General features: G+C 54.0%; 1 protein-coding gene and 2 long non-coding RNA genes across 6 annotated transcripts in view; 1 reads left to right on the top strand and 2 right to left on the bottom strand.

Annotated features, from left to right (window-relative positions):
- ZFHX3 (zinc finger homeobox 3) overlaps positions 1 to 7,806 on the bottom strand; it is a 123,595-nt gene extending 115,789 nt beyond the window's left edge. Inside the window, exon 1 of one of the 3 annotated variants that reach the window (XM_077786405.2) lies at positions 7,616 to 7,806. The gene's annotated coding sequence lies outside the window, so the exon portion shown is untranslated. Of the gene's footprint in view, positions 1 to 5,539; positions 6,991 to 7,615 lie in introns of those variants that run through there. The other 2 variants (XM_085589266.1, XM_021526901.4) reach the window with 2 other exon arrangements.
- A 601-nt stretch (positions 7,807 to 8,407) lies between these two features.
- On the top strand, positions 8,408 to 13,238 carry LOC110468811 (uncharacterized). Of its 2 annotated transcripts, XR_004148780.2 has the most exons (3): positions 8,452 to 11,086; positions 12,024 to 12,288; positions 12,945 to 13,238. It is a non-coding gene; the product is annotated as an uncharacterized LOC110468811 (long non-coding RNA). The 2 variants fall into 2 exon arrangements; XR_014957767.1 differs by having other exon boundaries at positions 8,408 to 11,086; positions 12,024 to 13,238.
- A 1,001-nt stretch (positions 13,239 to 14,239) lies between these two features.
- Positions 14,240 to 17,762, bottom strand: LOC116184053 (uncharacterized). Its single transcript, XR_004148781.2, has 2 exons — positions 15,031 to 17,762; positions 14,240 to 14,563 (listed from the first exon to the last, which is right to left on the bottom strand). It is a non-coding gene; the product is annotated as an uncharacterized LOC116184053 (long non-coding RNA).
- Positions 17,763 to 22,712: the final 4,950 nt, after the last annotated feature.

Raw genomic sequence — 22,712 nt, 5'->3', positions numbered from 1 at the left:
ACTTCCAGGATCTCATGCAAACCTCCGGGACTTCCACGTCATCCAAAATAAAGAGGAAACAATGGAGAGGCTGGTTAAAATAAAATCTGTAGCAGCTCCTTCAGACAGGCACTGCTATTCGCCAAGGAACTGGTTTGTGAACTAGCAGAGGGGCATGTGGTGCTGGCCATCCTCCCGGGCTGGCATCCCACACCAGCTCCATGGCAAACAAAGGGCATGGGCTAGCAGCACTGCCCGGCTCACCACCTGCTCTCCCCTCTGCCAGCCACGAGGTACTGCCACAAACCCACCCTGACGGCCCTCCTCCAGCACCAGCCTGCTGTGGGGCAGCCTGTGCTTCTTGTCCACCATCGTCCCTCCTTGACCAGTACCACAACCAGCCCAGCCAGCACGCTCCACCACGCTGCCACCTCCTCCAGCTGCACTGCAGGCCCAGCGCCATGCCCACAGGAGCTCGGGACGTACACCTGCCTACACCTGGACTTGGACTCTCGAGCCAACGTGACCAGTCCTCCACGCCAGTGCTCTCTGTCCCAGAAAGCAGCAACCCAGCAGGGATGAGATGGTGTCTCAAAACAAGGACCAGCCAGCTCCATTTCTCCAGTACCACAGCATAGGCCTCCAGCACGACACCCTGCTGGGAGGTGCTGAGGCGCTCTGGACAATCCCTCTGCTCCACAGCTGCCCCCAGCACAGCAGGTACTCCCACTTAAAATTTAAGGATGCAACAATGCTCTGGGGATTTAAAACATGTTGTGATTTTTCACAATTAACCTCCATTTAAAGAGTCCCTGCATGTGAACTATGCACCATCCCATTTCATCCTCCAGCTGAGGCAAACACTTGGTGTCTTGCCCAAAGTCAGCGTCAGAGCTGAAACGGATCTTTAGACTTCCAAACAAGCTCACGGTGTTAAGCTGCTTTTAACTGTCTCTACGGAAGATGAAAAACAGCAAGAAGAAAGGAACTGGGGAAGGTAGTATGTAAAACTAAAAGGGACAAAATTAACAGGAGAAAATTAAAGAGGAGAAATTTAGGCTTTGACATCTGAAGTAGCTGTGTAGGAGCACATGTCTGGGTGCTGCAGACCCAGCTTCCAGAAGAAAGGCCAGAGCACCCATTCCTCAAAGCCAGATGCAAAGGCGCTGAGTGCGGCACCTCGGTGTCCAGTGGCAGTGAGCCCGGCCAGCCCCCGAGTCCCACCGGGCGCCTTCGTCTCCAGCGTCTGGGCCCAGCCCTGCGCTGGGCACCCGCAGTCCCCCGCGCCCAGCAGCACCGGGAGGGATGTCCTGCTGCTGCCCTGCTCTCCACGGAGCTGCGTGTGAATGACAGTGGGCCTGCACTGCGCTGGCAGCCGGGGTGCCTCACTTCGACACCAACAAAGCAGAAGGTTAATTTGAACCTCACAGCCCTGCTGCTGCGTGCTTGTGCCTCCTCCTCGCCCTCCCTCCCCGCTCTCCTTTCTGTGCAAAGCCTGACATCTACAGTTCTGTCTGGCACAGTCAGGGGCTGCGGTGGGAACCGTGCAAGGACACGGGGACATGGTGGCCGGCTGCCCTGCGCTCCCCAGCCTCTGCTCACCCACATGCCACAGCACAAAGCAACCTCAGCCCGATCAGGGGACACGCACCAGGAGCGAGGAGCGCCCGGCAGTACCACTCCAGAGCCACGAGCATGCTGCTCCAGCTCACCCGAGAGCAGCCCCTGCGCCGGCACCGACACCCAGCCCCGTCACGCTGCACACCCCAGGAACCACAGCCCAGCAGCGTCGCCTCCGCAGCCATCGTGCAGGAGCCTCCTGCACCCAGCACGGCAGAGACCCGCTCTGCTTTCGAGGTGTCCAAGGGGCTGGGCACCGGCCTCTGCAACACCAGAGGTACAGCTGAAAAGCACAGGCTGCTGTGCGCAGCCTGAATCCAGAACACCTTCACACTGCAGGAGCAGGGCTGGTTTGCAGACTCTGCAGCTCTCAAACGCCAAGTAGCTCTGTGCACTTCCCCTGCTCTGTCTCCTGAACCAACCTTCAGGCCTGCCGACGTGTTTTTCCACCACATGGTACCTCAGCAGACACACCTTGGACATGAAGCCTCAGATTCTGCATCATCTCAGACAAGAAGCACCTGACTGCACTCAGCCCCAACAACCTGCACCTGACGGCAGCTCAGCCAGCTGTACCTCCTCACCCTCCTCACTCCCCTCTTCTTCACTCAAGTCCATTATAACAAGACCAAAACCCTCTGAGCCCACCACCAGACGTCACAGTCACTCAGGAAACCCAGCGCCCGACCCAGCAGGATCAAGCACACCATCGCCATGTCACCATCAGCAATTCTGTCTGCGCACTGGGCTCCGCACCGAGTGCCGCTCTGTTTGCACGAGGCAGCCGGTGGCAGCATGGAAAGAGGGTTAAACCCCCTGCCACCCAACTGAGCCAACCAGCCAGGAAAGCGCAGCTGGGAGCCCAAGGTAGAACACAGGGTACGCTGCTGTTGGGACCTGAGGGTTTGGGAACAGCTCCCATCTTCCCTGGGCAGGGAGCCGATGTTTCAGCAGGCACGCTTGGGCCACGTAAATAAACACTAAGAGCTAACATGCTACAGGCCCTGCAGTCTCTGCTTTCCCAGACACCAGGGCAGGTGGAGGACGAGAGAAAACCTTTTACCAGAGCTGCCAAGCACGTTGTCTGCTCCAGCATTACTGCCAAGCCAAGGAACCTGAACAGCTCAGCCCTCACCAGATTTAATACCTAAAAGCCTGGTTACCACAGGGTAACCTCACGTTCAACAGTAACATGCACCACACGGTTCAGAACACTGTGAAATGTTTGCTTTCTGGGGGGAAAAAAGAAAAATACTGCTGGTCCTTTCATAGCGAGAGGCATGTTTGGCACTTGTGACATAATGAAATTACAATCAACAGCCAAGTGTCTCTCCCAGCAGCAAACTCAAGGGCAAAGCCGGGTGGCCGCAGTCTGCCAGCGGCACCCGCAATCATCCCACTGTCCCTCCACCTCAGCAGCGCCTGAACATGGTGGCAGCCACCACCAGCTGCGGCCTGTGTTGAGCTCCCTTCCTGACATCCCCAACCAAAAAGTAATTTTGTGTGGGGACGAACTAGGACTGCGCTGACAGCCACCTCCGACACACGCACAATCCACACCTGGCGCTGGCAGCCCCGCACACAGCCAGCGTTGCTGTGGCGACGAGCACCCACCTCCCGCACCGACAGACGGACACGTCTGTCCGGCACAGCCAACGCAGAAGCGCTGGAAGCTCTGGCTTCCTGCCGGCGCAGCGAGACCTCAGCAAGACCCACAGCATCTCCGAGGGGAACGAGGAACGCAGGGGTGGCCGAGGCTGGTGGGATCCCCAACCCAGCAGCAGGACCGCTGCCTGCAGCGAGGGAAGCCCGGCTCATCCACCCTGTTTTGTTGTTGTTTTTTTTTCTTAAACTAGCTAGAATTTATCTATTTCTCCAATCCCTGCCTACACACAAACCCAACCTCGGGAGCAAACAAAAATGCCTGAATCGCAGATCAGAGACAAAGCAGAAGGCGAGCGGGCGGCCTGCTCCCGCTGCCCTCACCTCACCCCTCGGCGCGAGGCGGTTATATTTAGGTACCGCCACGGTCTGCGGTGCCGCGGCCCCCTCGGGCACGGCGCAGAATGCAGATTTTCCAGACAACAGACCACAACAGCTCCGTCAAAACCATTAGAGGCTGCGGCGCCCAGGCCTGCGCACAGATGTTTTGATTCCCACTCTCCTGCCACGACAGCCCTCGACAGCCCCGTGGCTGCCGCCATACGCTGGACACCCAGTCTGAATTTTGGCTGTCGAGCAGAGAGGGAGGAGTGAAGGGCAGACCTGCTCCCCAGAGAGGAGCTCCTCTCTCCGGTCTCCCCCTGCATCTCCCCAGGGCTCCCCGTCGGCGTGGGGAGTGACCCACCCTTAAGGAACAGTAGCAGCGCAGCGGGGACGGCCCCCACAGGCACCTGCTGTGGCCCCGGGGGCCCCTCCTGGGCTGGAGCCCCCACAGCCATCAGTTGCAGGAGCCTGAAAGCGGCATAGGGGTCTGGCACGTGCTGGGCCAGAGGGACCTGTCCTGACCTGGCTTTGTTCACAGCCCACTTCTCCTGCCAGCCGGACGCACCCACGGCTGCACGGCCCCCAAAGCCACACAAAGGCCAAACCTTGGCCGTGCTCTGATGAAGGGATGCGGGAGCTGTGAAATGCTCGGCCTCTCCCGAGCCTGTCCCTCCAGAATCGATCTCCGCAGCGCAAACACACCTCCAGCCCCGGCAGGGCCACCGCACGCCGGCACCAGCACCCACAGAAGATGGTTGCCGAAAATTCTCCCACCGCAGATGAGAAAGCAATGCTGGCAGGGAAACGCTCCCACAAGGGATCGAGCCCCCACAGAACAAAACACGGCATGTGAATAAAGTTGATGTAAAAGCCCACTAGTCCTTTTTCTGCTTCTCCATGCAACATTTTTTTTATTATTATTAGTGCTATTACTGTTATTTTGGAAAGCGGAAGGAGGTGTTAACAGGGAGGCTGACGCAGCCAGCTGTGCGTCCGTCAGTTTGGGATTCAGCGATTCCTGCTGAAGCCGTTCAACCACTGACCAGGCCCAAAGCAAATCCTGGCCTCTGGCGCGACACCGACAGCAACCAGGGCGGGGGTCACCGCAGAGAGATGAAAGAGGGACACACGCCTCTGCTTTTGTCAGAGCAGCCACCGCTGGGCCCGTGTGACAGCGGCCACGACGAGGCCAGGCGATGGTGCCAGGCACAAGGGCCTGCCCGCACCGCCCCGGCCTGCCAAGCAGCACCTTGGCTCGGTCCTGCGGGAACAAAAGGCAGCAGCAGGGTGGGAGGGAGGGTCCGGAGGCTCTGCAGCTAAGGACCGGTGCTGCTGCGGCCGGCACCGCTGCGCGCGAGAGCGGCTGGAGCCAACTTCCTGCTGCCCTCTGTTCACAAAATGACCGCGTTAAGAAGAAAAGAGGAGAAGAAAATACAAATAGAGCAAAGCAACTTCTGGGGCCAGATGCAGAGTTTCACTCCCCTCTAACGTGCCTTTTCTTCGCTTTTGTTCCAGTGGAAGACAGCCCGCAGAGCGGGACCGGGCAGGAGGCAGCTCAGGCAGCGGCGCAGGGGAAAGCCCTCGGCCGGCGGCAGAGCAGAAGCCTGGCGAGCCCTGGGCCTGGCCGCAGGGCCAGCACGTCCTGGTGCTGGGGAGCCCGGCCTGATCCTGCCGCCGGGGCCCTGGGACACCCCGCTCGCCCCCCTCTCGGCCGCGGCAGCCGAAAAGCCACGCTCCGTCTTCGCTCAGCGCCGGACCAGACAGTGCTCCCTAATGAGGGAGCATTACAATCAGCTTGTAATGCTGAATTTTTAATGCTGCCGAGGGCTCCGTTACATAATAAAGGGGGAAGCGGGAGCAGAGGGCGGCCGGTGGGGCTGCCCGATCCCCCCGGCCGTGCAGGTGGTGTTCCCGGCCCGCTGGGCACCCCTCGCACCCCTGACCCGCCGCTTACCGCCAGCGCCGCAGGACGGGGCGCGCACGACGCCCATCGGAGCTCCTGCCCTGCCGGGAGGCTTGCACAAACTTTCCTCAAGTGCGTGGAGGGGTGATGCCAAAACGCTGGCTCCGTACTCTGCCGCGGCTCGGCCGGGAAATGATTTAAAAGCAAAGTTCACGAGCATGTTAACGGCATGCTCTCGTATGTCCCCGCACACACGGGCTGCGCTGCGCCGCTCAGTAATACCCTAAGACTGTAAATCTATAACCACTGCAATGATTTAGTGATTAAAAACATGATAACATATTGTGTAACTGCAAACCACAGAATCCCTGCCAACTCTCCTCCGAGATACAGGAACAAAAATACAGAAAATGTGTTGCTCGCAGCGGTCTTCCTAAACTCGATGGAAAGATTTTAATAATAATGCAAAAAAAACCCAAAAAAACAAACCCCAAAAACAAAAACCCAACCCAGACATTAGAAAGGGTTGGATATAAAGCAAGGGCAGGAAAAAAAATATTTAAAAGATGGAATTTTAAATACGGATCTTGCTCTAACAAATTACAATCTAAACATGCCTCGCTTTTTTTCTCGTTTTAAGTTTGTCGTAACTGGAATAACTGGTCTTGTGTGATGTCTTGCATATTCAAAGTGCTTTGTAATAGGATACGGAGACCAAACCTTATTTGCCTAAACTCAATGGATTTTATTTTTTCCCCTCTCTCCCCCCCATTTCTTTTCCTTTTATTTTCCCTCCACCCCCCCCCTCCCCTAACAGGGGGAGGGTGCGGGGGGAGGCAAAAGGAAGCGAGGGCTTTAAGCTGTAAGGAAAATACCTGAAAGGGGAAGCTGCAATCCGTAATACAGCGAGGAAAGCCAAATATTATACATATATTTTTAAAGGCAGCTATGGGAGTTTTGGCCTCTAAGCAGCCAACTTGACCCCATTTTCTCTATTCTCTTATTTCCTCCGTTGCAGGATTCCTGCACCTTCAGTCGTATTCGAACTCAATGTGACCCTAAGGAGGGAGTCACCGAGTCTCCAGAAAATTGCTCCATATTAAACAGGAGCAAGAAGAGGAGAAAGACAGCCGGCGCAGAGGGGACACGGTTGCGTTAAGAGTCCAGGACATAGCGAGAGCAGCCCCAAGCACAGCGGGAGAAAGAAACAGACCTTGCTCGGAACCGATTTTTGTTTGTTTGTTTTAAAAAAGAGGGGGTGGAGGGGAGGGGGGGGGGGGTGAGAGAAACTGAATAATTAAAAAAAAAAAAAAAAAAAAAGAAGACAAAGACACAAACGCAACCCAAATTATAAATAATTCACAGTCCGAATCCCGCGTGTGCGTGGCACCCACGCACGCCGCGCACAGCCAGGGCACATACATAGACACAGACACGCTGCCCTCGGAGGGTGCGAGCGGCAGCGGGAACCCGAGCGCGGCGGGTCCCGGCGGGGACCGACAGGGACCGCGCTTCACGTAGCGCGATAAGCGCCGGGCGATGCAGCCCCGAGTCATTAACCCCGGCCCCGAGCGGGCTCGGCCTGCGGTGCCGCCCGCCCCCGCCGCGCTCCCGCACCGAGCCGCCCGCGGGGAACAAGAATCGCCGTTCCTCCGCGCGGCCAGGCCGTGCGGGCCGCGGGGTGCGGGGCTCGGCGGGGCCGGGCCCGCCGCCGCCGGGGCAGTTTTCGGCACTTTCCTCGCCCCTTTGTTTTCCGGCGCGTCCGCGGCCCGGCGGGGTCCCGGGGGGCGCGGGCTCCGGGCGAGGCCGGGCCCCGCCGCCGGCCCCGCCGCGCACAAAGCGGCCGGGCGGGCGCCGCGCTCGCTGCGCGCCCCGCGGCCATGGCCGGCGGGCGGGGCGGGGGGGTCCGCGGGCGCGTAGCGGCCCCCGCGGCGCCGGCACCTGCGCGTCCCCGGCGGCGGCGGCGGGGCTCCGGGACGGCGAGCGGCACAAAGTTTGCTGGGGGATCCGGGGCGGTGGGTGGGAGCGGACGGGAGGGGGGGCCGGACCAGCCCCATGCAAAGCAGCCCGGGCGCCCCGAGCAGGAGGAGCCCGAGCGGGGGACAGGGCAGAAAAGTTGCCACTTACGCGGTCGCTGCTCCGGCGGCGGCGGCGCTTTTAATCCCGGGCGGCGGCGCGGGGGCTACAGATCCCATGCAGGCTGCGGCGGCTGCGGCGGCAGGAGCGCGGGGCTCCGCGGAGGGGCCCGGGGCAGCAGCAGCGGGAGCCGGGGGCAGCAGCCGGAGCCGAGCGGGAGCCGCCGCCGCCGCCGCCGCTGCCCAGCAGCAGCATCGTTGTCGGGGAGTTTGCAGCCCCCCGGAGAGAGGGGGCCGCGGGCGGCGGCAGCAGCAGCGGCGGCGGCGGGTCGGGGCGGAGCGGCGGGCGCGGAGCGGAGCGGGCGGCGGGCGCGGAGCGGGCGGCGGGGCTGGCGGTCGCCGGAGCAGGAAGCGCCCGGACTCAGATCTGATGATTGGGAAGAAAAAAAACTCTTTGGATCTTTATTCTGCTAATTAGTTTCCTGCAAAAAATGGCTGATTAGTGCAGTGCGCATGTGCCTCATTACCCAGGCACGACGGGAAGGGCTAATTAGCCACCTTCTGGATCAATAAGATTCAGCCCAGGCGGCGGGGGAGGGAGCGAGCGCGCAGGAGCGGGCGGGGGGAGCGCGGCGGCGGCGGCGCCGCACCGAAACTTGGGGCAAGCGGCCGGCCCCCAGCCCGCGGCGGGGGGGCCCGGCCCGGCCCCGCTCCGCGCCCCGCCGCGCTGCCCCGCTCCGCGCCCTGCCCGCGCCGCGCCGCGCCGGGCAGGGCAGGGGGCGCGGGGCCGGCCGGCGGGGCCGCACCGCTCCGCGGCGGCGGGACCTCCGCGGGGCCACCTGCCCCCGCGCCCCGGGCGGGGCCGCGCCGGGGCGGGCCGACCCCCGCCGCCGCCGCCGAAGTTTCCCCGGCAGCCGCCGGAAAGTTGCGTCCGGCAGCGATCGCAACTTTGCGCGCCGGCTCCGCCGCCGCCGCCCGCAGCATCCCCGCAGCATCCCCGCGGCGCGGCCCGGCCCGGCCCCGTTCAAACTTGGCGGCCGCCGCTCCGAGCGGGCCGGCGGATCAATGCGGCCGCGGCCAGCCGCGCTGGGAGCCGGGCTACAGGTTTCACCAGCCATCGCTGGCAACAGCTTTGTCATTTTCTAAAAATAAGAAGCTAAAAGTTATTGTAGAAGAAGGGGCTTTTTTTGTCCCCCGCACAATGTGCCTTTTGTGAGTTTAATGCCATTCTGGGGCTCTCTATGGCCCCGGACAATGGGGAACTCCAGGAGGCGGCTGTGCCTCTGCCTTTTTTCTTTCTTGCTTTCTCTTTTCTTCCCCCCACCCCCCTCCTCTTTTTTCCCCCTTTTTTCTTTTTCTTTTTTTTTTTTTTTTTTTTTTTTAGGAGAGGATGCAGCATTCCTCCAGTCCCACCAGAACCTCTGCTTTGATTAAATAAATATTTCTCTAGCCTAACGGTAACGTTTTTCACTTTCTGCTTGAGTCCATGTCTGATTATTATTTAAAATTTTTATTTCCAGGAGCTTGTCCCTCCCCATTCCAGCCCTATCGAGAAATGTAGATGATGGCTGGGAACATGGGATTTGAATTTTAGGAGGAGGTGAACCAGTAAAGAACCTCTATCCAGGCTTCAGAAATATGTTTTTTTTCATGTTTCTGTAAAACCCTATATTTATTATTAGCAGAAATGCATCTAAATTAAATAATGTCTTGGAAAGCTAAAGAAGCTCTCATTTTTGCTTTTCCTTTTTGCCTTTTTTTCCCCTCACCCTTTTTAATTTTTTTTTTTCATTTTTTCTGTTTTCATAATAACTGTAATTATTTTCACGGTTTGTTTCATAGCTCTGAACAAGGAATGCAGTTGCGGTCAGTTTTTCTATTTGGGAGAACCTTAATGTAGATGTATTTTATACTGCAAGGTAATAAACTGCATGTTTGTTAGTACCTATTATAATGAAATGTCTTGAGCTTTCCCTATTTCTTAACGTGGGGGTTGGCATTTGGAATTTTGACAAGTCCCTTTAAGTGGGATGGGGGTGAAGGAAGAGGATCAGGAATTTGACTGTGCTGTTGATGCATTGCTGGGAGTGTTTGGCGTTTGGGAGAAAGTCGCAGGTTTTAAGACTCAGGGTTCGATAGGTGCCACGGTTCTGTGGATGTTGTACCTGCAGCCCTGTTGTGCCCAGTGACCCAGGCGTGTGTGTGTGAGTCCTGGTGCTTGGATTGACTCCAGAGGGGGACTAGTTTGCGTTTAAAAGCTGCCCTTGAAAATCTGTCACTCCCTGCTTGATACATGTCTGGTTTTATGGAAGAATAATTGGTAATGCACTAATCTTTCAAAAAAAAAAAAAACCAACCAAACAAAAAAACACCTCCCCAAAAAACCCCACCAAAACAAAACCAACCTCCCCCCGAACTCTTAAAAAAAAAAAAAACAAAAAAACCCCCACAACCCCAAGAGAAAAAAAAAAACAAAAACAACAACAAAATAAAAAACCAAACCAAAAACCAACCAAGCCCCAAACCATGGAGCCCTGTGGGAATCAGAATTTTTCAGGGCTGCTTGGTACGCTGCCTGGGAAGGTGCATGTAATTTGTAGCTGTTCTTGCCGAACGTGAACCAAACGTGGGTTGAGGAAGAGGTTGAGGCAAAAATAAAGTAACCCTTGTCTTTAGCACTTGGGATAACTTAGAAAAGTGCCTCTTTTCCCTGAGGCTGTGGATCTGCTGGCCCAGGCTGCGGGTGCTGCCTGTGGGCACGCTTTTTGCAGAGCAAAGCACAAGGAAACGTGCGGGGAAGTTGGGGGGCAAAGGAGTGCCTGTGGATGCTCCAGAAAGAGGCACCTCCACAGGGACGTGTGCGAGCGCGGGCTGGAGCCGTGGAGGTTGTCTCTGCGCTTGCATCGCGAATTCGAGCTGTGTGCCGCTGTCCTCTAATTTCCCATGACAACATATGGATCCCATAAAGGCAAACATGCCGAAGTGCATCTGTCTGGGTAGTTAACACAAACCAAACGTCCCCCGCTCGGGATCCCGCTGCTCCTCCTGCCGCAGCCCCTCGCTGCTCCGTCTTTCTTCTCGCGGCGCGCCCGGGACGAGCCCGAGTGCCCCGGCAGCAGGAGGGCGGCGGAGCAGCGGAGGGGTTAAGCGGGGAGAGGGGCGTGCGCCCTGCGGCCCCCCACCCTCCTGGGAGCTGGTCCAGCCCGAGCAGGCTCTGCCCTGGGGTCAAGTCCTAGGACATCTCTCCCTCCCCTCCTGGCAAGGCAGGAACTCGGGCTGGGAAGGGAAACAGCAGATGAGCAGAGGGCAGAGGTTTGCCCCTCGTCCTGCACACAGACGTCTGGAGGCTGGGGAAGGAGAGAGTTCCCAGTTTTCCAGGTTGCAAAAAGAGGTGGCGAGGGGAAGCTGTGTGTGCAAAGAAGGGAAGGAACAAGTGACGGCTGCAGGACCGGCGGATAAACCACTACGCAAACACCGAAACACAGCCAAGGAATTAAGGGATAATTCGCACAGAAATCGTTAGGTATGATTACATGTATGTGCACGTGTGTCTCCTCTAAAAAATTTACTTCCCGTAAGAATTCTTTGTTCTAGGCAAAAAGAAAATCTGGTTGCTAAAATATAAAATGGGGCTTCCCTTACTTGAATTAGAAATTTTGATACAGCCTCATCTGCAATTGTGTGGGTGCATCTTGTTTCTATATGTGTATCTCTGCATACGCATAGATGGGATTTTGGGTTCAAATAGCTTTTAATGTGCTTAACAGAAAGAAGCTCTTAGTATCAGATCTGCAGTGAAAATAAGACTGATTTTTCCCATAGGAAACTTGCTAAAGACACAGCTGAATTATTAGATTAACCCCTTTTTTTGTCTCATGGCATATCTGATGTATTTGCGCAAAGATTTGTATCATTTCATTTCTGTTATTTTGAACAGACAGAACGAATAGCAGCGCTTTCAAGGGAAGTTATTATTTGTAGAAATATATACAAATTAAGAGGAACAACTTTGAAGCAAAATGTTTTTCCAACAGAGTAAATATGGCTTTCTGGACAGGACTCTCAGCAAGAATGGTTGTTATCTTTAACATGTAAAATGAGGGTGAGCAGCTCTGGTTCCCTGGGTTCTGCAGCGAGATCAGGTCTTCCCCTGGAGACATGACCTGGCTGCCAGGGGCTCAGGAGGCAGGGGTGGGCCAGCTTTGCTGTGGTGAAAGCACTGCACTCAGCTGAATTTTTAGGGATCCACAAGCATATCCCATCATCGCTGGCCACCCAGCACGGGGGGACTGGGGACACTCCGCGGTGCCGGAGGCTGATGGGGCACAAGGGGCTGATGTGTGGGGAGAGCCAAAAAAAAGTTCCAGGCTATCTTTTAAAATTAAGGTTTGAAAAATTATTGTTGGGAGGGGGGAGATTCAGCTTAGAAAAAGCCTCCATAGTATCATCCACTTCCATAGCTTTATGCTTCTTGGAAATTTGTCTGAAGAATCAGAACAAAGCATGGAAGGCCAGAGTCCTTGAAGGAGCTCCAAATGATAAAGTCTGCCATTCATTTTAAACACTGCGTGCATTGTGGAAACACAGGTCAATTTGAAGGCATTTGTCAGATTTCCAGTTCCCTCTGCTCCTTTGCAATGGAAATTTGCAATCAAATCCCTGTGCTGGAGTTAGGATGTCTGCCTTGATCAGTTTGTATGACTCTATGCCCAAAGCACTGGCCAGGTAAGGTGGCTTTTCCTTTGGAAAGTTTGTTTGTGAGGAGTTGAGCAGGAGAAGGGGGGAAGGTTGAGGGGAATTGAGCTGGAGCAGATGTGTTTGTTCTGGGTTTGGAAGGGGAAAGGGCAGGCAATCGGCAGCGATGGATTGCACAGGGCTTGCTGAGCCGCAGAAGCGAGTTGATACCATTTAGAGACGCCCAGCAAGAAGCATGGAAAGGGATATTCCAGCAGCAGCACAGTCATTGTTGGGATGCAAAAATGCAGCACGGCTGGAGAGCCACACTGCTGAGCAATTTCAGCCAGATAGCAGGGATTTCTTCTGGGTCATGTTTGCCTCAGTTACTGGGGGGGCTGCTGCCCTTATTCCTGAGACATGGGGTGCTGGAGGGGAGACACTATTGCTCTAGAAGAAATGCTGTAGGATTTGGGGAGGTTTGGGCTGAGGGACATTTCAAAGGAACATTTATTCTTTTGTCTCCAATCTATTTCTGGGGTTATACCTGATTATTAAAAGACATCGTACTCGAGGCAGTGGGAGTGGCAGGACCTCTGTGGGCTATTACAGCTGTCCCCAAACCTGGCAAGGCTGCTGCAGTCAGGCTGAGTAAACACCCCTCAGTCAGACAGCAGGTTTGTAACGTGCATTTGCTTGTTTTGCAGGCCATAACACGAGTGGATGTGTTTGCCATGGGAATAAACACTTGGAATACATCTATATGTTTCTTGGCTTTTTGAGAGAAATGAAGAAAAAAAGTCTTGGCATTTAATTAGGAGTCACTAACCTGATAAATATTGAACATCATTTCTTTGTGAGCGACTCCATGTGCTCAGAGTACTCTGTGGATGTATTCCACAATTGCACTTATTTAATGCCTGTATCACCTCGTGCCTATTGTATTTATGTTGGCATCAATGTCAGATTTTAATTAAACAATTAAATCACTGTCACAGTAATTCCCCTAGAAAACTATTTTAAATGAAAAATCCCACAATAAATGTTTGGGAATCATCTTAAAGGGAAAAAAGAGGGAAATAAGTTACAAAATAAAATTACAGTTCCCCCAGAATTAGGGAAAAAAAAACCCCATGTTTTCAGCATTGAGAAGAATTCTGGACTACAGGGTGGTTTCCACAGAATTCAGAGTGTGTCAGCAGGGAGACCAAGACACCTTGGCTTGTCTGGGGGCTCATTTGGGTCTGTCAGGTGCAGCGGCTGCACAGGGACCCCGGCCCAGGGCTGGCAGTTGCTGTGCTCAGCCCGCACTGGGGCCAGGAGCAGTGACAGCAATGCAACTCTCTTCTCTCTGTGCCAGCCAGGTACTCAAGGCTCCTTGGAAAACAGTCCATCAGCCTCCTTTGCCTCTGACTTATTTCAGAATTAAGCTGGAGATTTGCAGGAAAGTCTGCATTGAATTATTCACCAAGTTAAGCACCAGCACCAGCTGCACTTACTATATAGTAACCACGTCCTCCACCCCTGCGTTGTAAGCAGTGAGAAATCGGATCTGACATAGCATCTTTGCTGCACTTAATCAAACAGTTCATCGTTATCTCTTTGTAAATATCTGCTCCTATTCCTCTCAAACCTGTACTTCTTTGCACAGAAAAATCACAAACACGAGATGCAAAATTCATCAGACAAGATATCTGCAGGAATCACGCTCCCAGCCGCACGCCACGATATTACCTGTATTTAACATAAGCACATCTGACATTTGCGGCGACGTGAGCGGCGCATATTGAAATTGGGGGCCCGGGCTGTGGCTGCAGCGCCACGTCCCCCGCAGCCATCCCCAGCCACCCCGGCCAACAATGCTTTCATTTGTGCCCAAGGGCCGTGCCGAGCAGCAGCGGCGGGGGCTGGGGGGCCTCGCTGTGCCCCCCTTCCCCAGCGCCCAGCCTCGGGGGATCCCTCCCAGCCCAGCACCCATCCTGCCGGGGAATCCTGGACAGTGTTTCTCCTAGGTCCACGCTGCGCTTTTATTGGAATGCAGCTCTGCAGATTGGGTTATGGCTGGGCTGCGTGTGGTTTCTGTCAGCCCTGAAGTGTTTTACAGCTGGAGATGATTTTGGGGGGGCGGGGGAGGGGACACATGCAGCCTGTCCACAGCCAGGTCTGATGTTCATCTGCTGTGTCTCTCTAATTTTTTCCTCTGTGTCTCCATCAAAAGGTGAGGTTGGCACTGCAGGGGGTGATGATGACAATGGCAACACCCTTCCCGCTCCTCGTTTGAGTTTGGTTCTCCCAAAAGCAATTTGCCAGCAGATCGCTCTTCCTCCTGTGGGCACAACAAACCCAGGCAGCTGGTGTGCTGTGCCCGGGCTGGGCAGCCCGAGGGCTGGGCACGGGCTGGCTGCAGGCCGTGCCCTGGGGGGACTGCTGCCCCAGCCAGCTCCTCTTGTGACTTCAAGGCACAAAACCTTTAACCTAAATTCAACCAGCAAACCCCAAAGCTCTCGCTCCATCAGTCCAGAGCTGTGGCAGGGTCTCCACAGCCCCCTTGGCCGGGCAGGCCCTTGCCTGGGCCCATCCAGGACCACCCGCACCGTGCCCAGAGGCTCTGCCACCCAAAGGGCCTTGGCAGAGCGCATGCAACCAGAAACACATTTTTTTATACACGGGAAAGGGGAAAATGGATGAGGCTGCACAGAACCCTCCTCCAAGCAGGAGAGGCTGTGCTGGAGGAAAATATTGCTCATAATGACACTTAAGCCCAGACACTTGAATGCTAAAGGTTAAACTTACATTCTTCAAGAAAAGGCTCCTTGCCAGCTTGAACTGTGTTGTGTGTTCACTATTGCCTCCTCCTCCTCTTCATCCACTGTCAATCCACTTTTGGTATGTTTTGAAATAACTGAGGTTTTGGGATGGATTTTTTTCCTCCCCTAATGTCTGTTCTCTGTACCAGTTCTCAGCCCTATGTCTGTCACAGAGTTAAAAAAAAATTTAGAAGTCAGTTTAATGCCTGTACAAAAGTGAAGTGTTTTTTTCTTAGCTGCAAACTACTGTAGCTTCAATCCATCAAAGACCAGCCTCAGCATATGTTCTGTCCTCCAGTGACACACAGTTCATAGAACACCATCCTCCACCTCCTGTCCTCAGCTGAATAACCAGAATGTACGTTCTGACAATCAGGCTAAAATTGGAATTAAAACACATTGAAAGACTGATATACAGTAACAATAAGGTGGTGAAATCATTTTGGGGACAATCCCCACCAGGGCTGGAGACGAAACTGATGGCAATGCTTCCAAATGCTCAAGCCAAGGAAGAAGAAACAGGAAAATGCCCACCCAGGAGTAGCACTTTAAGATGAATTTCAAAATAATAAGAAGAAACAGACATGCAGTTTGGATGCTACATTTAGACCTTACTGATCAAAGAGCACCTTCTCCATATACTTTCATGCTTCTCCCCAGAGATATTTCCCATAAAAAAATAATGGAAATAATATTAGATTGTGCATGCCTTCTAAAGCAGCCTCTTTACACAGCCTCATGCAGGCTTTTCATAGAGAATCAGTCAGGTGAAAGCACAGAACACGGATCCCTACATCTCAGCAGCAGCAGCAGCAGGTAGAGGAGACCCAGACAGAAGGCTGGATCAAAGGCTTTGAGGAGGAGCATGGAAAAGAGCCAGAGTGAGCTTCAGAAGTCAAATGCAATTTTTATTTGGGTTCAGAGATGATAAAAGGCCAGTGATGTTCATTTTCCTACTTCCTGCAGCAAGGGAACGGGGGGCTGCAGGGCTCCGCAGCTCGCTGCAGTGTATTTCTTGGCACAGCCCTAATTGTATCTCCTGGTCCCAGTGGAAGTTCACGCTTTTTAATATCTCTTATTGCTTCTGCAATTGCTGCCACCAGTCAGCAATCACAAACAGGAAGCCGTGAGTCAGCAGAGCCACAACCCGTGGGCTGACAGCGGCCGGAGCAGAGGGACGCTCCTGGAAAACGCGGCGAGGCCCGGGCCGGCCAGGCCCCGTGGGAGCGGCGCCCGGACAGGCCCGGGAGCTGCGCGGAGCCTCGGTTCCCATTCAGCCCTTCACTTCCACCAGAGCCCGGGATAAAGGCCCTCTTGCCCTGGGCCTGAGCGCCTTCGGAGACGTTTCCCAAAGCTGGTCCCCAGGGCTCAGGGCAGTCATGGCAGGGTGAGAGCAGACAAGGACACGAGTCCAGTTGCTTCTCTGTGCTCCAAAAAGCAGATTTTTTCACCCCGTTAGGGAGAGGCACGGCAGAGAGGCAGCAGTGACCCCTCAGCTGGGATACGTCAGCATGACCCCGCTTTCACACCAGCGGCACCCAGGGCTTGGCCACACCACGGCTCACGTAGCGCGGGGAAGCAGATGATCTATTCCCAGCCTGGTTTCGTCGTTTCCTAACTGTATTTAGCAGCGAGTTTACTCCAGACTGAGCCTGCGTGAGTAAGTGTGTATGTAAGGGTTGAGGATTGGCTGCAGCAGGCAGAGGGTTTGCTGAAAGGCTTGTTAAGGAAGCACTACTGACCATGCAATCCAATTACATAATGCTTCAAAAAATAACCGTGCTGGGAGCTGGGTCTGGGCAGTGCATTTTGGCAGCAGAAAGAGGTATCAAATGCTCATCTTCCAAACCAAAGGCTGACACTGTATTTGTGCCACAATGTGACACTGCACCTCGGCAGTAAACTGCTCTAAAGAGGAAACTTGCTTCCAGGGGAAATGCCTGCTGTTCCCTTTCAAGGCAGTGCTGCACCCTGCAGACCGACGTTATTTGAGTCCTTGTAAAATTACCACTAATCTCTGCACTCGGGATGCCTCGTGTTTTATGGGCACTCGTATGACGGCAGCTTTGTTTTCTGGGGGGAAAGCAGAGCAGGGAGAAGCAGGCACCTGGCCATCAGCAGTGGCTGGCTGGCGGTTTTCCTTAGTTCCTTATCTTGCAATTCCTCTCTGCCTCTCCGGACAGGACAGACATTCAGATGATGCACAGTATTTATTGGACAATGTCTGAAAAAAATCCCCTGTCCTGCCTGAGGAAGATCCAGATCCAGTCCCACCCCAGGCAGAGCCTGCGAGGAGCTGTGCATCATTTCTGCCGAGATGGATGCTGGCGTAGGGGACTGAAGGCTCAAGCTCCAGGATGGCTCCATGCGCACCTTGTTCGGGATGACGGGGATCTAGAAACCCTGTCTCCAAACAGCACTGGTAGCTTTTATCGTAGTTACTAATTTAACTGCTGGGCTGCTCCGAAGGCAGAGAAGGCACATTTCTGGTGAATGAGGCAACAGCAAACTGAGGATATTCTTAGCCGCTGCGCAGCTGCCTGTACCTGAGCTGTGGGGCTCGGCCGCTGGGGATGCTGCGTGAGCCGCGCCGGCCAGCAGCGCCCGGCTCTGGCCCCCGTCCCCGGCCGGGCACCGGGGGGCCCTCGGCCGTTTGGCATCCCCGGCCCCCGGTGCGGCGGGCGGGCCCCGGCGCGCTGCCGGGCCGGAGCAGCGGCGCGGGCACGAAGGGGTTACGGGCGGCTCGTCCGGCCCGGCGGAGCCCCGCGGAGCCCGGCGGAGCCCCGCGGGGCCCGGCGGGGCCCGGCGGAGCCCGGCAGAGCCCCGCGGCTCCCGGCTGTTTACCTGGCAGCGCCGGCCGGAGGCCGCGCCGGCGTCCCCGCCGCGCCCTCGCTCCCTGGCCGCCGCCGGGGCAGCGGAGCCCCCCAGCCCAAACCGTGCCCGCCCGGCCCCCGCCCGGCCCGGGCACGCGGCGCCCGGCGCTGCCCACCCACCTGGCTGCCGCGTCGCAGCCGCGTGCTGGCCCGGGGCCACCATGCTGCCGCCGCTCGCCGCCGGCGCCTCCGCCCGGGGCTGCCCGGGCTCCCGCCGCCGCTCCCGCAGCGCCGCAGGTGCTCGCCCCGCCGGGGGCTGCCGGCTCCGGCCCGCGGCGGAGCTGCTCTGTGGATGCTTTCTTGGTGCATGCGGGCAGGGAGCCAAAGTATGCAGCTTAAAGGAAATGTTTAATAAAGACACAGGAGCCTCTAACTGTTTATTTTTCCTCGCGGAAAGGTGGAGAGACGATGTCCCTGGAAACGCTGCCGGGCCAGGCGCGGGCCGGGGGCCGAGCCGGGCTGACACTGCCTCTCACCTCTCCCTCCCCTGACAGCCCCGGCCGCGGGGTCATAAACCGTGGGGGGAAAAGGCAGCCTATTAGTAACTCTATTAAGGCTCCATTAGTTAGGTGTGAACTCATTACTCTAATATACCTGGAGGTGGGATCCCACTTGCAGGACATTAGCGCTGCAGTAAGCGCGTTTACCACCCGAGCTGGACCGAGCGAGGAGAGGACGGAGCACAGAGGAGCCTCTCCATACAGAGAGCCCTTCTTGCCACGCCTGCCCTGGCGATGGAACCTCTCCCACACGGGCTTCCTCCCTGGCTTCCTCCCACGGTCGTTGTCCGGATGAGCAGTCCCTAAAGCAGCCTTCGACACCTTCCCTTCCTGCAGTGTCGACACTGAAACACACCTGCTCATCTGCCCGCCTGATGAGTGGCTGCACCATGGGAAGCTGCTCTCCCACCCTGTTGCAGAGTCAGTCGCTGGGGTTGGAAAAGTTCCCCCAGCACTGCCAAGGACACCAGTAACCACGTCCCCAGGTGCCGTACCACACACCCTTTAAATCCCCTCCAGGGGTGATGACTGCACCTCTGACCGGGGCAGCCTGTGCAAGGGCTGCACAGCACTTGCAGTGAAGACATTTCTCCGGATTGCTAAATCACAGAATATCCTGAGCTAGAAGGAACCTACAAGGAACATCGAGTGCAATTACAGGCCCTGCACAGGACAGACGCAGGAATCCCACCGCATGCCTGAGACCTTCGTCCAGCACTTCCTGAATGTCCAGTCTCAACCTCCCCTTTGCCCGGCCTGGCCTTTTTGACCTGTTGCTATTTTGTGACAGGAGCAGTTCCACTGTCTGCAGCTGAGCACCCTGTGAGGAACTCAATTGCTTATAGGAAATCAATTAATTAATAATAGATAGGATGCAGGAGCAGCGCTTAAAGGGGTTTGCTGAGTTTGCACAATGAAAAATATGATTGTGTGTAAAAATCTGTAGATGTAGAACTTTTTCTCCACCTTTTCAGTAGCTTTAACATGAGATGCCTGAGCCCCCACTGCCCTCTGCCAAAGCCCCTCACAGACAGGTACTGTTTGCCCTGTAGAACACAAAGACTGTGCACCATCTCCTCCCCATCCTTACTCACACATTAAGGCTGCACAAAAGCATAGCCCATACAGAAGTCTTCCCAAAAGTAATTTTTAAATCCATTTGTTCCTAAATGGCATTAAATTGTACACGATCCCTGAAAAAAAGTTGTCCAAGAGCATAAAAGTAGGATTTAAAAAATTATTTCAGGAGGAAGCATGCTTCTAAGATCTTGTTTCTAAGATCCTTGTCCAAAAAGAGTATAAAATTAATGGTATTAAGTTCCTAAAAATACTCTTGAGGATCTGGGAGCTGGAACAAGGGCTTGGATTCTATTCCTAGCTCTGCCACAGACTCACTGTCTGCAATGAGGGACCAGCTCAGATGGGACATGGGGTATGCTGGAAGTGCCCAGGAATGCACTCCAGAGCTCACTCCCCCCACTTTTTGCCCTGTTTCCCATTTTGTGCAATGGGTACAAAAGTGACTCTGATGGAGCAGAGCACAGGACAGGGGAAGCTGGTGTAATTCCTCCTGGTGTGCTTCCAGAGCACCATGAAACCACATCCTTTCATGGTGCCTCACAGATCAGGTTCACCTGCCTTTGTCTTCCTTTCCTATTTCTCTGGAATTAGCTTTTAAAAATCAGAACATCAGCAGGTACAAACAATTATGATTAAAAAAGAAAATACCTGCTAGAAAAGTGCTTTCTCTCTCCCAGCCAACACAGCACTTCTTTCACTGTCCTGCTGGTCAGTGGCAATTTGTCTACTGCAAGGATGCTGAAGTCCAATGCCCTGCAAAATTCAGTATTAAGTTGTATTTCTTTATTGCCCTGAACAGGACAGACAGACATCCTTAAAATGCAACACTTGTTTTTAGCCCTGGAAAATCTTGAAATAGTGACCTTTTAATATCTTATATCTAGGAAAATAGTTTCATCATGTAAAAATGATTTTATGGGTCTTTCTCATCCTGTTTTACTGTTACCCTGTTAACTAAGGTACCCATTTCTACATGGAATCCCATACAAAAATTGATTTAAAGAATTGTGAAAGTCTCTAAAATTTGGACAAGTTACTAGTGGCAGGATGCCCAATGACAAAACAACAGCCCATCAGCAAAGCCTGAGCTGAACTCACTGGTGTCTTCTCTACAAAAAAGGAACATCCCAATGGTACTTTGACAGAATCTCAAAACCCTTTAATTCCCTGTGTGTCTTAGCTATGAAACCACTTTTGGCACAGTAATTTAAACTGCTAGATAGAAGATTCACAAAATAGCACATTTCAGTGATAAATAGTAAAGTTTATGCCCCAGAGTTGCTTTTACACCAGCATGAGGCACTGAGATGGGACAGAATCCTGCAGATTGAGTCCTATATGGATCCCAGACCCTGCCAGGTTCTGCCATCAGTGAAAGTATTCCAGGACAAATGAAAACCCAGGCAGTGAAAACCTCTGCTTGCCCCACAAAAAGGAGAAAAAGAGACTGACATTTCCATGGGTGAGTATGTCTGATGAAATCAAGTATTTAAATGACTTCTATTTACACAGGACTTTGAGAAATAATGCTAATTTGCAGAATTGGCATCTGGGGTATGAGTATATATACCCTGGGAGAGCACTTAGGGAGCCTTTGTGAAGCTAAGTAATAAACGCTTTGTCTTCACCACACTATTTATGGGTTGCTTGGGGGCATCCTGCTCTCTTCCTGCCCCTACCTGGGCATAAAATTATTGCCCAACTAGGTTTTAATCAGAGCAACAGTAAATCTGAATGACCACACATGCACAGCCATTCCTGCTCCCTGATCTTCAGCATTAATTATAAAGTGAGACTGTTTACACAGTGCATACCACTTTCCTGACTTCTTTCTTGTTTATGTCTAAACCTTTATGGACATAAAACTTTGGAATTTGCTTTTGGAATAAAACTGCAATTTAAGTGGCAATAACTGCGTTGGAAAACAACTCAGGAATTGCTCCCCCGGTGCCGCGGTCACGGCAGGTTTGCACTGGAGCCTCTCCCACTGGAGCGTGTTGGTTCAGGTCATCTCCTTGCTGTCCCAGCTGGATGGTCCTCAGGAACTGCAGCTGGAGACTGCTCACAGCAAACACTCCAGCCTTCCCTCCCGAGTCCCTTCCTTCCCTTTCCCCACATCTGGCTGCCCCTGCGTGTCCCCACGCCCCGCTCTGGGGTTTGTGCTGCTCCCCCGTGCCAGGCTGGGGCTCAGGTCCTCCCCCTCCCCTCCCAGGTGCTCACCTGGCAGCCCCTTTGCTCCTCCAGACAGAATCCTGTCCCATGCCCTAAGACACCCCCCTAGTCAGATTTCCCCTGAAAGGGAAATTTTTCTTGTACAGTAAGTCCTTACCAACAAAAGAGACATCCATCAGGTGCCATACACAAGTGAGGCTACCAATAGTAAAGTTACTCACGCTCCACAAGCACTAAATTATTCCTCATCACACTGGCCTAGCTGCTCATTTCGTCAGGCTGTCACACAATATATTAATATGTTGGCTGTTTGGGGCTGAGAACTCTTCTATTTGTTCAGTAAAACAGATACTGCACACCCTGGGCACCATATAAAAATAATAAATTACCATAGCACACAGGCAAGGTATTACTTGTCTCTCTCCTTGCCTTTACTTTATCTCCTCCATCCTCTGCCTTTCCTCTGATCAATTCATCTTCCATTTACTTTCTATTTCTGTCTGTAGGTTTCACTCTAATACATACTGCTCTGATATTCCAACCATGCCACCTGCTCCACAAGTACAACTACAGAGGCTCCACAGATGTGGAGGAAATCAACAAAAGTTCAAGGGGAGGAGAAGAAATAATGTCTATACTGCATACTACAAGAATATTAGGAAAAAGGAATCCAGCCTCTACCTGGTGCTGTCTCTTCGGCTGACTTGGACGCCTCCCGATTCCTGCCAGACTCCCTTTACTCTTCACATCCAACACAGAAATGTGGAGACTTGGTAGCCAGAGGAATTGAACAGCCTTCTCTTGGAGGCAGGTTGGGAACCCAATCTCCCTTGCAGGTCAAAATGTCCTTTAATTCTGGTAGGCTGTGTTGAGATGGGAATGAATAAACTCTCTCTTCATTTTAGCGTCCAGCTCGTGGAAGCTGCACAGGCTGGATGTTAAGTCTGTCCAAATTCCTCTCCTCTTTGGCAAGGTTATCCTACCTACAAAAATAAGAATTAAAATTAAGGTTTTGTTTGGCTTCTTACAAGTTCAGATTCTGC

This window comes from Lonchura striata, chromosome 11, assembly GCF_050655825.1.
Source record: "Lonchura striata isolate lonStrDom1 chromosome 11, ASM5065582v1, whole genome shotgun sequence".
NCBI classification, from domain to species: domain Eukaryota; kingdom Metazoa; phylum Chordata; class Aves; order Passeriformes; family Estrildidae; genus Lonchura; species Lonchura striata.
Note: the sequence above shows the minus strand (reverse complement) of the source record. Positions and strands in the feature narration are given on the sequence as shown.